Genomic DNA, 16,154 nt, shown 5'->3' with positions numbered 1-16,154 from the left:
TATTTATTTATTTATTTATCCTATTTCTTAACCACCCATCTCCTTCCCTTACTGCTTAATCTGCATGATGTACTATACAATTTATTATATATTTCTGTTGCATGTTCTCTGTTACACAATGTGCTATAAGTGCAATACAACTTGATATTGTTCATATTTTGCAGTTATATCTCCCATCTCAAAAATGTATTTTTTTTAATGTGGCAACCCAATCAGATCAGAGATGGAATGGATGAATTTGTTTTATGCATAGCTGGATAAGACTAATAATAATCAAGATGAGCAAAAGCAATCTAATTACAAGCATTCACTGTCCCCAAAGACTTGACTTCTAGAATTTTCTAAAAACAGAATCTACCATGCAAATATTTAGGAATCGAGAGAATTTTGTTTAATTCACATTGCAAGTGAAGTGCATTTATCCCAGGGGTGGGCTTCAAAGATTTTAGCAAGGGATTCTCTGCCCAGTTGCTGGGTGGGTGTGGCCATGGTGGGCATGGCCTAGTAGGCCTCCTGTACCATGGTGTGTGTGTGGGGGGGTGTTTTTGCCCTCCTTGGGCTCTGGAGGCTTTCCTTGGGCCTCCAGGAGGGCGAAAACGGCCTTCCCAGGCTCCGGAGGCCCTCTGGAGGCTGGAAATGGGCCCGCTTCTAGCCTTCCCAAACTTCCAGATCCGTTTTTCACAGTTTTTCAATTTCTGCAGTAAAAATGAGTCAAACATTTTGCTCTGATTTCAGTCAGCTTTGAACTACCTTGACTGAGGTCAGTGGTAAATTGACCAAAGCAGAAGTGAAGATTTGGTTTCACATAGATAAGGTTAATAATTATTCATTTATAGTACACTGCAGTAATTTTTTTTAGCAATGAATAAACCTTCACATCCAAATTTCAAGATAAATGCAACATTAATATTTAATTCTGTTGTAGGGAAAGTAGAATCAGATCCATATTATCCTTGTCACAATTGCTTATTTACTGGGAATTTTACTGAGCTCTTTGCTTTGTGATATGAGCAAAAGGCACAACATTTCTTCACTCATAGCCAGCTATAGTATTATATAATAGATGCTGATGTTTCAGGCAACAACAAAAACGTGATTCCTTCCTTCCTTCCTTTCTTCCTTCCTTCCTTCCTTCCTTCCTTCCATCCATCCATCCATCCATCCATCCATCCATCCATCCATCCAACCGGTTGCTACCGGTTCGTCTCAGATCGGACGAACCGGTAGCGGCGGTGGCGGGAGGCTCTGCCCACCTGCCGGATGTCTCTGTGCATGCGCAGAAGCATCACATGTGCACACGAACTAGTAGTGACGGAATTTGAATCCCACTACTGCATACATCCATGACATTTATAAGATGCTGAAAAGCCCATCAGTTACTGCCTATGCTTGGCCTTCCATACATACCTAACAATGTGCAATGGAAAACAGGGGTAGTATTGTTTTGCTGTTATCTGTTTGTATCTGAATAGAATATAAACTTTGTATCTCAGGCAGAACTGGTACAACAGAGAGGTACATGTTGGGACTTTTTACTCACGTTCAATTGACTTTAATCTTAGTAGGGGGACTTCGAAGTCTTTAAGACAGAATTCTCTTTACAGGACTTGCTAAAATGACTGAAGGTCAAAGCCAAGAGAAGGATTAGGAAAAATCTATGTTCAATAGGAAAAAGCAGATATTCCCAAATTCCAAAATTATCAGCTGAAATCTTATTTCAGAGCAGTTCTTCTTTTAGTGAAGCTGAGATAGAAGTAAATCAGCTCATCTATCAAAGAGACACAATGGTGTGGAATCACTTGTGTGGAACTTGTCCTGGGGTGGCAAAATTTCTCATAAGAAAGTATCCGCTATTTCTTTTGCTGCTGCTGCTGCTGCTGCTGCTGCTGCTGCTGCTGCTTCTGAAGAAGGAAGGAAGGAAGAAAGGAAGGAAGGAAGGAAGGAAGGAAGGAAGGAAGGAAAGAAAGAAAGAAAGAAAGAAAGAAAGAAAGAAAGAAAGAAAGAAAGAAAGAAAGAAAGAAAGTAAGTGTGAGATGTAAATGCCTTATTCCCTATTGTGTAAATAATGTATATATGGGACATCGGGGGTTAACTTATTCTTTGGTTCCTAATGTATTCATAATTCACCACTCCCATCTTTGACTCCACCCCTTGTGTATATAAGGAGCCACCTTCACCATTTTCCTTGCTTCTATCTGTGAATATTCAGTGAATATAGAATGCCTGTTATAATTATAGAGAAATATATTTAAGCCTCTAACTCTTATTATCATTATTGAGTCTGATCCTGAAAATATTGCAACAAGCTGGTAGCAGAGGATGGTTAATTGACTCAATAAATACTTAAAAATGTCTAAGAAAGATAGGCCCAACACCAGGGCCTACAGCAAAGAAATAGAAACTGAACAAGAAATAATCAACGAATCCACAAACGCGATTTGGAGAGAATCCGAAGAATACACCACTGAAGAAGAAGAACTAATAAATGAAAATAATGACCAGGAGGAAATCGAAATAGAAAATAACGAACTCAGGTCAGAGATATTGAAACTATTAAAAAGCCAGAAGAATGATGAAAGCCTCATCGCGAATCTCCAAGAAATGCTGAAAAACAGCGGAGCAGCGAGAGAGAGAAACATCGCTAAAGAGAAACCCAAAGACCAAAAAACTGTGAGTGATATGACTACAGAGAAAGTCGTTATGAAAAAGAAAAGATGTGATCCCGCGCGAAATTTTGAATGGCAGCCATCTTGGTTTCAACAAACCTCCAAAGTGAGCGAAGCAGAGCCAATCAAAATGCTCAGTTCAAAATTTCTGGCGCGAAAAACGTTATCAGACAACGAAAGTGAAAAGGAAGATTCAAACTCTTCAGAAGAACCAGAATCAGAAAGCGAAGACGACTTGACGAAATCCCAAGTAAAGTCAGCAATGAAGACGCTTCTTGCTGCATTTGGGCCAAAATTAAAAATTTCCAAAGCGACAACGAAGAAGCTAGAGAACAAGCCGATACCTCAAGACCTGCACGCTCCCATCCTGACTTCGAGAGCGACGACGCCCGAGCCCAGAGAGCCATGTCGATTCCGCCCTACACCGCAGACCGGATCAAGTACCAACGCACACAAAAGAAAGAGAAGAGCAGTCGCCGCCATCAAGACTCCTAAAACCGAGCCAGAAACCGACTCGTTTGAAGAGGAGCGGAGCGAGCGAGCTGCAATGGAGAGAACCTTCCACGACGACGCCAAAGAAGAAATGAGCAACGCGCATGTGCGAAACTACGTAGACGGTCCGGAAAGACTTGAACTGGCCAGAGAACCGCGCAGACTCGTTGCGAGCATCCCCATGCCGTTTTGCAATTTCCTGCACTTGCGAGACCACGGACTTCCTCAGGTTGTAAGTAATGGACAAAATAATGTGGGAAACTTACCCAGTGACTTCCCAAAACTTAGAGTTGATGGCATTAATTTGCAAGAATGGTATCAACAGCTCCAGGTTGTCTTTATGAAAGAAAATTTACTATTCTTTATCACTAGTCCTCCAAGAAGACCTTGGACTTTAAAAATAGATTGTTTACATCATAGAGCATTTTTCTTAATAATATCTAGCGTGTCTCCTGCAATGTATCATAGCATCAAACCAAACCTAACTGTGTCAGAAATAATTCAATGCATGTTTAATCTGTTTCACAGCGATAGTGTAGCTACCACTACAAGAATGTCTAAGGATTTCTTTTCTTCCAGAGTAAAACCAGGGGTTTCCATAAGTGAGCATTTGATATCTCTAAACAAAATAAGAGCTGAGCTGCATTTGAGGGGGGAAGTGATTTCAGATCAAACAATGAAAAGTGTTATTATCAATTCACTTGATTCATCATGGGATAGTTTTATGTCACACTTAGACACCATCAATCTAGGATATTTATCCATAGAAAGTCTATCTAACAAATTGATAGCAGAAGACAATTCAAGAAAAAATCGTTCCAGCAATCACACAGAACACAAATCTTTTAGGAAGGTAGCTTTCCAAGAAAAATACAATGAAGCTTTTAAATGCCATAATTGTGGGTCCAGGGAACACAATAGAAGAGACTGTCCCAAAATCTCAAAGGAGAGACATAGGTCAGAGTATAGGAGCAAATACAATTATAGACAGTCTTCCACAGATAGACATAAATATAGAAGCCCACCAAATTACAGAGAAAGTAGAGGGGGTAGAGAAAATTCAAAAGAGAGAAAATCTGGTTCACTGAATGGACTAAATAAACAAGACAGCACTAAAACACAACAAAATGAGAACAATAATTGGCTTATTGATTCTGGGGCAACCAACCACACCACTAATAACAAAAATATATTGTCTTCATTTACAGAAGATAAATTTGTAATAAAGGTAGCTAATCAAGAAAAGGTTCAAGTATTAGGCAGAGGAAATGTGACCTTGCCTGGCCTAGGAAAAATAGAGGGGGTATTGTTAATTCCAGAAATACCTCATAACATACTAAGTGCTATAAAACTAAGCAGAGATTCTGACATCAATATAGTTTTCTCAAAGGGGAAAGCAACTTTAGAGAAGGACAAAACAAATGTAGGCACTGTGATGATTAAAGGAGGCCTACCCTATCTAATAACAAAAGAAAGATGGTTACATAACATTGATTCAAATATGGAAGATTGTAGTGAGGCAGATGATGAAAATGTTAGTAACAGTGACAATGATGAATGTAAAATATCTCATGATCACGCAAATACACACAATGAGAAGAAACCAAGAATAGGTAAGCCAATTCATGATGAGTGTGCTCACATCTTGCATAGGAAGTTAGGACATGCAAGTTTTCCTGTAGTACAAAAAATGACTGAACACGCAGAAGGTGTCAAAATAAAAAATTGTGAAAATTATTTGGAATGCTCAGTATGTAAATCCACTAAACTAAAAACTAGTCCCAGACCAAAAAAATCCAACAGATCAACTAACAAAATTTTTGACTTAGTACATATGGACTTAGTTGGTCCATTAACTCCATCAATCACTTATAGAAAACGTTACTTCCTAACAATAGTAGACGATTACAGTCGCTATGGTTTTGTTTACACATTGAAACACAAGGATGAAACCTTTCAGAAATTTAAGGAATTCTACAAACGCATAGAAACACAACATAATATCAGAATAAAACAAATTATGACAGATAGGGGATGTGAATTCATGTCTAAAGAATTCTCCCAATGGTTAAAGGATAGAGGAATGCTACATTTCACATCTAGTCCATTTTCTGCGTTCCAAAACGGGATTGCAGAGAGAAAGAATTCCACACTACAAACCATGATTAGGTGCACATTAGAGGATGCTGGTTTAGGCAAACAATTTTGGTCAGAAGCCTTACATTATTCAAATTACACTCAAAACAGAACCTGGTCCAGTATTGTGAATAAAACACCATATGAGGTGATGTATAATAGGAAACCTAAATTAGCACACATGCACATATTTGGAGTCACTGCAGACGTACACATACCTAAGCAGTTGAGGAGAAAGGGAGAAAACGTATCCAGAAGATTAAGATTTATGGGATATGAAACTGGCACCAAAGGGTACAGATTCATTGATAATAATAACAAATTTATAGTTTCCAGAACAGCTGTGTTCCATGAACAGGCCAATTGGTCTAAATTACATCTTAATGAAATATTTCCAAATAAATGCAAAGATACAAAATCTTGTGAGGAAGGGACAATAGAAAATCAAAATATCAACAAAAATAAAAACAAAACCAAAACTTGGACAAATAGTCAGCACAAAATAAAGACAGACACATTAACCAAAAAAGAAGCAAGATATTTGCATGATTACCATAGCAAACCTGAAAGAGCTATTAGAAACAATAGAAATCAAATACCAAATAAATACAGAGATTACATAATGCATATGGATGGTGAACAAATGACACCTAATACATATGAGGAAGTATTAAAACTCCCTCGTGAAGAAAAGGAAAAGTGGGAACTAGCTATGAAAAAAGAGATGGAAAGTTTGCAAGGATTAAATGTGTTTACACCTGCGATTGCACCTAAAGATAAAACAATTATAGGTACCAGGTGGATTTATAAAATTAAGAATCTAGAAGGAGGCAATACTCTATACAAAGCTAGATTGGTTGCACAAGGTTATGCACAAAAATATCCGGAGGACTATACTGACACGTACTCCCCCACAGTAAGAACAGAGAGTGTTAAAACAGCTCTAGTAGTGGCATCTGCACTCAACCTTGATGTATTTCAATATGACATACAGACTGCGTATTTACACGCAAAGCTAGATAAGGAAATATATGTAAGAGCACCACACAGTCAATACACTAATAAGAATGAAATTTGGCTATTGAACAAGAGTCTATACGGATTAAAGCAATCTGGCAAAAGATGGTACGATTGCTTGGTAAAAGTGCTTAAGACCATGGATTTCAACGCTACCACTGCTGATAACTGTTTCTTTGTAAAAAAGAGTGATGATCACATTGAATTTGTATTAATTTATGTAGATGATATTTTATATATAGGAAAACACAAGGAGAGAAGAGAAACCTTTGTAAACAAGCTAAACGAACATTTCTCGTTGAAATCTCTAGGTAAAGTAAACAAATACCTTGGTGTACAAATTAACAAAACTAGAAGGGGATTCAAACTTACTCAGAAAGATAAAATCATTGAACTTCTGAACAAATGCAATTTAAACAATGCCAAACCCTGTGACACTCCTATGCAAACTGATTTCCTTAGAAACACTGATGAATCTTCCCCTGAATTCAAGGATAATACATTTTATAGATCAGTCATAGGTTCACTTCTTTATATATCTAATTGGACCAGACCAGATATTGCATTACCACTCAACTTATTGTCAAGATATGTTAGCAAACCTACATTGTATCATTGGGAAGCAGTCAAAAGAATTCTAAGATATCTGAAAAGTACATTAGACTTTTGCTTAGTATTAGAACCTAGTAATAATAAAGAACCAAAACTTACATGTTACGCTGATGCGGATTGGGCTGGAGATATATCATGCAGAAAAAGCACTTCTGGTTATATTTTTCTATTAAATGACTGTCCAGTTTACTGGTACACTGGTAAACAAGAACTGGTAGCCACTTCGACCACAGAAGCGGAATATGTTTGTTTGTCCAAAGCTGCAAATAACCTTGTATGGTTTAATGACTTGATTTCAGATGTTTGGAAAAAACCTGCTTTGCCTTTTGTTATGCATGAAGATAATAAAGCAGCCATTGAAATATCCAGATCCGATGCCATTGGACAAAGGTCCAGGCATATAGATATAAAATTTAAGCATGTGAGACAATTGTCTCAAGATGGATTTATCAAAGCAGTGCATTGTGATACCTCTGAACAATTAGCTGACATATTGACGAAGCCTTTACCTTCAAAACAGCACAAATATTTAACATCAAAATTATATGTCTTATATTGTCCTGAATCTGAATGTAATTGGTGTTGTATAGCGAACCGGCATTTAGAGGGGGATTTGTGAGATGTAAATGCCTTATTCCCTATTGTGTAAATAATGTATATATGGGACATCGGGGGTTAACTTATTCTTTGGTTCCTAATGTATTCATAATTCACCACTCCCATCTTTGACTCCACCCCTTGTGTATATAAGGAGCCACCTTCACCATTTTCCTTGCTTCTATCTGTGAATATTCAGTGAATATAGAATGCCTGTTATAATTAAAGAGAAATATATTTAAGCCTCTAACTCTTATTATCATTATTGAGTCTGATCCTGAAAATATTGCAACAGAAAGAAAGAAAGAAAGAGAAAAGAAAAGAAAGAAAGAAAAGAAATGCCCTTCTATGGAAATGCATCAGAGGGAATAGATCTACATCAGTTTCAAACTGGCATAAATAATACACTAGTTTATGGCAATTTGGAGCTGCTGAACCTGCAGCACACTTCTTTCCCTCTGATTTCAGGCCTTCCAAGATCAAAACAAAAGAAGCACGCGGTCTGGCAGACAGGAGGGAATTTCTAATAACAGATGCGCTTCTCTGACTTTACAGCTCTTTTCCTGGCCTCAGAGGGAGAAATCTGAACAATCCATGATTTCTGTGATGGCCTCAAAGGATTCAGCTCAAACATCTCAAAGGTAAATATTTAAATAAGTTGAAATATTAATTCCTCCATCTCTCCAGGTGGGATGGGATAAAGCAAATCCTTTTCCATTCTGCTGTCAGTTTTGTGGCACAAGCATAAAAGCGTTTGCACCTACCATTCAAAATTGAACATGTTCCCTCTAAGGACATGCAATTGAGAAGACTGGGGAGCTAGAAGTTAATATTAGAAAATTCTATTAGAAAACTGTAAAGACTTTTTCTTGTGAAATTTCAGCATCTATCCTTTGAAATTTGACAGGCTTCAATGTGACAGAAAAGGCAGAAATATCTGTAAAAGTCATTATTTATTTATTTATTTATTTATTTATTTATTTATTTATTTATTTATTTATTTATTTATTTATTGGTTCAATTTATATGCCGCCCTTCTCCAGAGACTCAGGGCGGCTTACAATGCATTAAGCAATAGCCTTCATACTTTTGTATATACCTGCTTAGTAGGGTTTTCGGCCCCCCCAAGGGGTGTTCTTTTTTATACAAAGTCAGTTTATTGCCCCCACAATCCAGGTCCTCATTTTACCTACCTCGGAAGGATGAAAGGCTGAGTCAACTTTGAGCCGGGTGAGATTTGAACTCGCAGTAATTGCAGGTAGCTGGCATCTAAGTGCTACTTAACAGCACTTTAGTCCGCTGCACCACCAAGGCTCCTTAATTTTGTCAAGAAACAAGCAAAAATCAATAGGCATTTTCCTTTGTCAAAAAGCACAAACAATTAAAGAAACAGTAAAAATTTGCAAGTAATGACCTGACATTTGTTAAATTCCACTTCACCATAATGCCATCTGTCCATCTGTCCATCATCTATCTAAATGCATCATCTATCTATCTATCTATCTATCTATCTATCTATCTATCTATCTATCTATCTATCTATCTATCTATCTATCATCTATCTATCATCGTCTGACTGTCTATCATCCATCTGTCTATCCTCTATCTATCTGGCATTTTTCAGCTGTCCATAATAGTTAAAGGAATACACAGATCATTCAGTTTTCTGAAACATTTTTTTTCCAGTTTTCCAATAAAATAAGTCCAGCCTAAACTGGGCTATGAAATATTATAAATATTGCATATTTTAATTCTTTACAATATTTGCTCTACTTCATTATTCATTAGAGTTTATTATCTTGGAGTGTTTCAGATTTACATTAGCTAAAGCAGTAACTTCCAGGTTCATAAAACCATATTTCTGAGAATGACTTCATTCAAAATCAAGAACAACAACCCAATATTTTCCTCACAAATTTGTTTAGCAGTATTGCTATCTCTTTTATCCAACTCTGTTACAAATCAGAACAGCAACTCATAAAATGTTAGTTTAGTTTCAGAGAACTTTATTTTGATGTAATATATAGGGAAAGGCACTATAGGATTTCCTATTCATGTGCCAGTAATATAATTGCCTTTTCAAATTCACATTTATTCAAATCATATTTTAAGCCAGAAAAAAATAAACTAGATGTTCTTTGCAATTTAACTTTAGGAATCCATTTCTCGAAAACATTTATCAGGATTAATAATAACACAGTTTAAAGTATTTTGGACCGCCATAGCAATGTCAGGGAATGGGGGCACAATCTTTCACTGTAAATGGGAGCCTGTGGCCATGTGTTTATCTTGTGTGTGTGTTTATGCGTACAAGTCAAAACTATATTTCAAAACTTGGTATGGCCGGGAGAAAATTATATGTGATTATTAATTGTATTTATAAATATTGATTAAAATTAATTGCTTGTAAAACAAGGTAGTTCATTTATAAAATTAATCCACATCTGTTTGTATTCGCCATCTGGACCCATATGCATGAACCATCCTCCTTCCAGCAATCTGCAAAATAGAAGAAAGATGGGAGCTGCATAAAAGATGTAGAAGATGCACTATAAAGGGAATGAAAGAAAAAAAGGGGCGGGCGGGGAGTGAAGAATTATCAGTGGAATTCAGAGCCATAAAATGTGCATTGATAGAGTCATGTTCTTTTTTGTTTGATTGATTGATTTTCAAATCAATTAAACCTCTGGAAAGTGACAAAAATGTTTAAAAAGCATTGCAGATATTCCATACATGGAAATATAATTTCATCTATGAAAACCTGGTTCAGGAAAATATGTATTGATAAAGATGCTTGATATAAGAATATTTTTTTTATGATTAGGTGGAGAAGATGGTGCCATTTCAGATTATGTGTTCATAAATATATGGCATTTCAGATGGGTTAAAATATTAAATTACACATAGTCTAAAGGGAGCAGTCCAGGTGAAGCCATTTCAGCTACCCAAACTGCACAGATCAGTTAATTTTCTTCTGTATGGCTCAAACAGACCAGTCAAGCAATTTATTTATAAGCCCTTGTAAAAATCTATTAGCAATTCGATTGTGTGAACGCTGTGCTAGGCAAAACTACTTTGGTAATCTTTTGATATGATTTTTGCCTGTCTTCATTGGTAATAGAATTGTGTTTTAGTAGAAAGAGCAAAATACAGTTCTTTGCCTCAGAGAAAGATTTAAAGATAAATACTTTATAATTGGAAGAAAACTATACAGTCCAACTGTTTCTGAAGTATAACATCTCTGCATTATGAATTTATACCAAGATAAAGTTGCAGCCACAGCAAGATTCATTGGTTAATCAGAAACACTGTTTGAGAGGTGGGTGAGATTGGATCCTTTCTCTTGTCTTTCAAAAACAAAGCCCTTGTGCTTTTCCTTTAAGAGTACTTGTATCTTTTATTTGTGGCTATCTACCGGTATATGAGTAATTATTGTTACAAGACTGAAATCACCACATAAACAATGTTTTAAAATGGTATCGATTTATTGGGTATTCTATTGACAACATTATATAGTGTTCAGATAATGGACTAGGATTATGAAGTACAATTAAAACTGTTTCAAACTGAAGTCAGTTATTGGCATCAGCATGAAAGGATTTTGACATTGTCTTTTTCAACTTCTCAGTCTGGTCCAACTTCCTGAATTTCCCTGGTGATTTTTCATCTGAGTACTGAGCAGACTGGATTCCACTTAGCTATCTGACATCAGGCAAGGTACTCTAAATGCTGCCACTAGTTAGTCAAGGAAAATCGAGATTCAACTCCATATACCCTAATGAAAACTGAATGACTGACTTTGGATAATTGATTATCTCTCAGCTCAATTTACATCACAAGGGAATAGAAGTCAGAGAAAGTATTGTATACCTTACCTTGAAGCTCCTGGAAAACACTAAAAATATGTCTTAATGGCAATTAGCGTAGTAATTTTAATTAGTGGTATTATTAAGAATACTGTTTTGAATAATATAAGACAAACTCTTAATCCTTAGGTTTCAGTTTTTGGATTTAATCCAAAGTTTTCTATTTCCAACCTATTACATTTTGACAATGTTTTCTTTTTGACATGCCAAATCTTTTAAGCTCATTTTCTTCTTGACTAGAAGAACTCTGCTGTCAAGTCATGATTTCATGTGGTTATATCTGAAAATGGTTTCTAAACTATCATTAGGACAAAATAGTATTCTGGATTGTTTACTTTCTTTTCTCCCTGCCCATATCAGAGGTTCCCAATATATATTTTGTGAATCATTTTTCATTGGTCTCCAAAGAAAAAGTCCATATTTTAAAAGAAACTTGTCACGGTTGTAGCTTTGTTTCAATAAGAATACAGTTTGGTCTAGTGGTTAAGGCACCAGGCTAGAAATCAGGAGATTATGAATTCTAGTTTCACTTTAGGCATGAAAGCCATCTGGGTGACTTTGGGCCAATTACTGTCTCTCAGTGCATCCCACCCAGGGGTGGGTTCTAAATTTATTTACTGAAGAGGTTGTAGGGAAAAAATGCTTTTAGAAGCTTCTGACGATCAGGCAAGTCAGCTGGGAAAGTAAAATAAAAAAACCTCTGATGAGGTGGGCAGGATAAACGAGTGGCGACTGGGCCGGGGACCAGTTCAGGGGTGTGGCCAGCCAATGTTATTACCGATTCTCTGAACTACTTAAATTTTTATTACCGGTTCTTGGGAACCGGTGCGAACCGGGAGCAACCCACCAGTGATCCCACCTCACAGAATAGAATAGAATAGAATAGAATAGAATAGAATAGAATAGAATAGAATAGAATAGAATAGAATAGAATAGAATAGAATAGAATTCTTTATTGGCCAAGTGTGATTGGACACATAAGAAATTTGTCTTTGGTGCATATGCTCTCAGTGTAATAAAAAGAGAAGAGACACTCATGAAGAATCACAAGGCACAATACCCAGTGACAGTCATACAGTACAATAAGCAATCAAATCATACTAGGAAACAATCAATATAAATATAAATCGCGAGGATATAAACAAGAAGTTACTGTCATAAGTGGGAGGAGACGGGTGATAGGAACGATAAGAAGACTAATAGTACTAGTTATGCAGCCTAATGTGAATAGTTTGACAGTGTTGAGGGAATTATTTGTTTAGCAGAGTGATGGCGTTCGGGAAAAAAACTGTTCTTGTATCTAGTTGTCTTGGTGTATAGTGCTCTATAGCATCATTTTGAGGGTAGGAGTTGAAACAATTTATGTCCAGGATGCGAGGGGTCTGTAAATATTTTCACAGCCCTTAAGCAGTATACCGGTCCTCAATGGAAGGCAGGTTGGTAGTAACTGTTGGGTTTCAGGGTTGTTATTGTGATAAAAATAAAAGAAGGAAAGTGGTATTAGGTATGTTCATTACTTTGAGTTATTTATAAAGTAATAAAGGCAAGATAAAAATTAAATAAATATTTAAATCCCAAAATTATTGGAGAAAAAAGCAGTTAAGTTGACTTTATTTTAGTTCTGCATAGGATTTCACAGTACGGTAAAGCTCCAACACAAATTCTAGCAAAAGAAAAAAAATAGCTTTAAATGTTTCATTAGGATTTCTGTTTTCCTTCATGAAAACATTTTGCTGGATGTTGACTCTGCCACAAACATCATCTAGTCTAGTGAATTATAAATGCTTCTTTGAAGTACTTAACACAGATATTTATTTATCTATCCATCAGCACATATAAAATCCATTTACAAGAGTTATGTCATATATCACATTCCCATAACTGCGGCAGTACTCAACATGCTTATTGGGGAATCATATTTATACATGCAGTTTTAGACAGTAGCACATTAAGGTTGCAAGAATTTTTTCCACAGATTTTGCTTGAACAGAAATATTATTCCTAACATTTCCATGATCAGAATGAAGCCTACAAATCAGGGGTAAAATGTTCCCAGTTCGGACCGGATCGCCCAATCCGATAGCGATGGAGGCGGATGGTTCAGAGAACTGGTAGCAAAAATCCCTGCCCCCACCCGCTATGCCCAGTTGAGCCGTGCGATCATCGGATGCTTTTTTTTCTTTTAAAAAAGCATCTGCTGATCAGGCAACTCAGCTTGGATCATCAGAGGCATTTAAAAGAAAAAAAACTTCTGATGATCAGGCAACTCAGCTTGGATTGTCAGAGGCATTTAAAAGAAAAATAATCCTTTTTTTCTTTTAAATGCCTCTGACGATCCAAGCTGAGTTCCCTGATCAGCAGAGGCTTTTTTTCTTTTAAATGCTTCTGACGATCCAAGCTGGGATCATCAGAGCCTTTTGAAAGCATTTTTTTATAACCTCTTCACTGAAGAGGTTGTAGAAAAAATGGTTTTAAAAGTTAAAAAAAAAAATTGACCATGCCCACATTACCAAGCCACGCCCATAGAACCAGTAGTAACAAATTTTAGATTTCATCACTGCTATAAATCTTTTTTTTTTCCTAATAAAAACTAGATTCCCTTTGAAAATATATGAAGTGAGTTAGGCTTGTAAACTTTTTAACGTTTTCTTTCTTCTCATAGTAAAAATGTCCCATGCTACTGGGCTGGCTAGAAAGATTTTTAAAAAGATCCTTTTCTGGGGAGCATGTAATCATTATAGTATAAAATATTTAGAATTGTCCAGAGTACAAGCAAATCCAGGAGTAAGCTCATATGAAAGGTTTCATATATCATATGTACTCAGCTATTCACTGCTTTAATAACTTCTTACAAGGAAATTGAAAATGAGGGCTTAATAAAAAAAGAGTGCCCTTAAAATATCAGTTTGTTGGATGACATCATGGATGATGTGCTCAGGATGATAGTTTAGAAATATGAACTTTTTTCTTAAAGTAATAATCACAAGTTCAAAAGCTTCTAAAGAAAGCAATGAGATGAAAATGAAAGGGTTTTTTTTCCCTTTTAAGGAACATATGGTGGCAAAAACTGGCGTGTAAGCAAATTGAATGAAAAGGGGAAAAATTTCTCTTGGGGAGCCCCTTTATAACTGAGATATATTTTAAGAGCTTGACTTATCTGGAAAATACAAGCTTGTAAACTATCATCTTTTTTTTTTTTAAAGCAGACTCTGCCATTAAATACCAAATACCATTTATTATATTTTATTCTATGGATTGAAAAATGAGGAACAAAAAATCAATCATACCAACTATGGCATAAAATAATCCCATAAAGTTGATGGATAAGCCTAGAAATTTTTTTTTCCATCCTAAAGTGTATTTATACTTCTTGAACTCTCTCACCTATTTACCCTCACTTAATCACATTCCATTAAAATGTTACATCTCTGGTTTCTCTTCAAATCGTATAATTCTCATTTAAACAACAAAAGAATAAAAATGTTTTCTGTTCTTCAGCATGCTGGGCTTGATGTTTCCATTAAGGTTAAAAGAAATACTTTATCCTTCTTCTTCTTTTAAAGGCACATCTATTATAGCACTTGCCCTAGATTCCTACTGTCATAAAAAGCTATTCTTACTTTACCCATATTTCTAATGGGAATGTGCCATTCTTTCCCAATTAATGTTGGTAATCACAGTAAAACACTTCTCTGCCAATATTTGCAAATTGATGGAGAAATTATCTTCCTACTTGCCTTGAAGGGAAGAGCACATGACCACAGCCTACTCATGAAGGCAATTGCAATTGTTGAATTTTTTGAAATTGCCATATACATTCACTTATACATACAGTATAAGACATGTACATACACTATAACATCTCCTTCAATCTGGAAGGAATGTGAAAAATTAAAATGTGTCCATGATTGCTTAGTACATGTCTTTTGCAGCAAAAGTGATGTGATCAACTCAAATATTGGATGCTGAAAGAAAAGGAATGCTGGAGAACAGAACTCTATGTAAGATGCAGTTTGTCCTATGACCTTCTAAGTTGTATGTTGAAGTAGTTCTCCCATAAGACACAATAATATGAAGAAAAGATGAAGCTGAACCTATGACATTTGAGCAGGAGGCAGGACACTAAAATTTTATTTGTTATAAAATTCACCTAAGAATAATTGAGTGTTTGGTGTTTGTTTGTTTGCTTTTGTCATTTGACTCCAACCTAGTTCTGAGTGCTATTTTACATTTTCCTACTTAATTACTTTCATTATTTCTATATAGCCATATCATGTTAATTCTGGGGAGCATGCAATAAAAGCTTCAGTAAAACATTTAATAATAAACTCTACAAAGCCTACTTTAAAATAACTCAACATAACGAACGATAACTGAAAGAAGAAAGGTTTCCAGATATTCCTTGCTTGTAGTGGAAAGTGAATTGAAAAAGAACCATCTTTAATTACTTCCAGGAATTTCCATAGATATAATTCCAGAATGCTAGGATGGAAAAAGCCAGGTACACCTCTGTGGGGTTACACAATGTAGCAACTATCACTGAAAAGTCCTTTTCTAACAAATGAAAATTCAGAAGTTTTATATTGACCTATTCTGGATTTATCAAAATGGCTAGTTACATGTAGCTGCAAGCATGCTTGTTGTGGGGAAGGGAAGCCCTGACATCTTCTCCTTCCTTCCAGAAGCCAAGAATGTTTATGTAGCTGCTTGCTCAGGTTTGGGGCTGGATCACTTAAGTGTGTGCTTTAAGGTTTTGTTTTTGTTTTTT

Source organism: Pituophis catenifer, unplaced genomic scaffold (genome assembly GCF_029215685.1).
Source record: "Pituophis catenifer annectens isolate HBS135680 unplaced genomic scaffold, rPitCat1.0.hap2 SCAF_3, whole genome shotgun sequence".
Classification (NCBI taxonomy): Eukaryota; Metazoa; Chordata; class Lepidosauria; order Squamata; family Colubridae; genus Pituophis; species Pituophis catenifer.
This window is presented reverse-complemented; position numbering follows the sequence as displayed.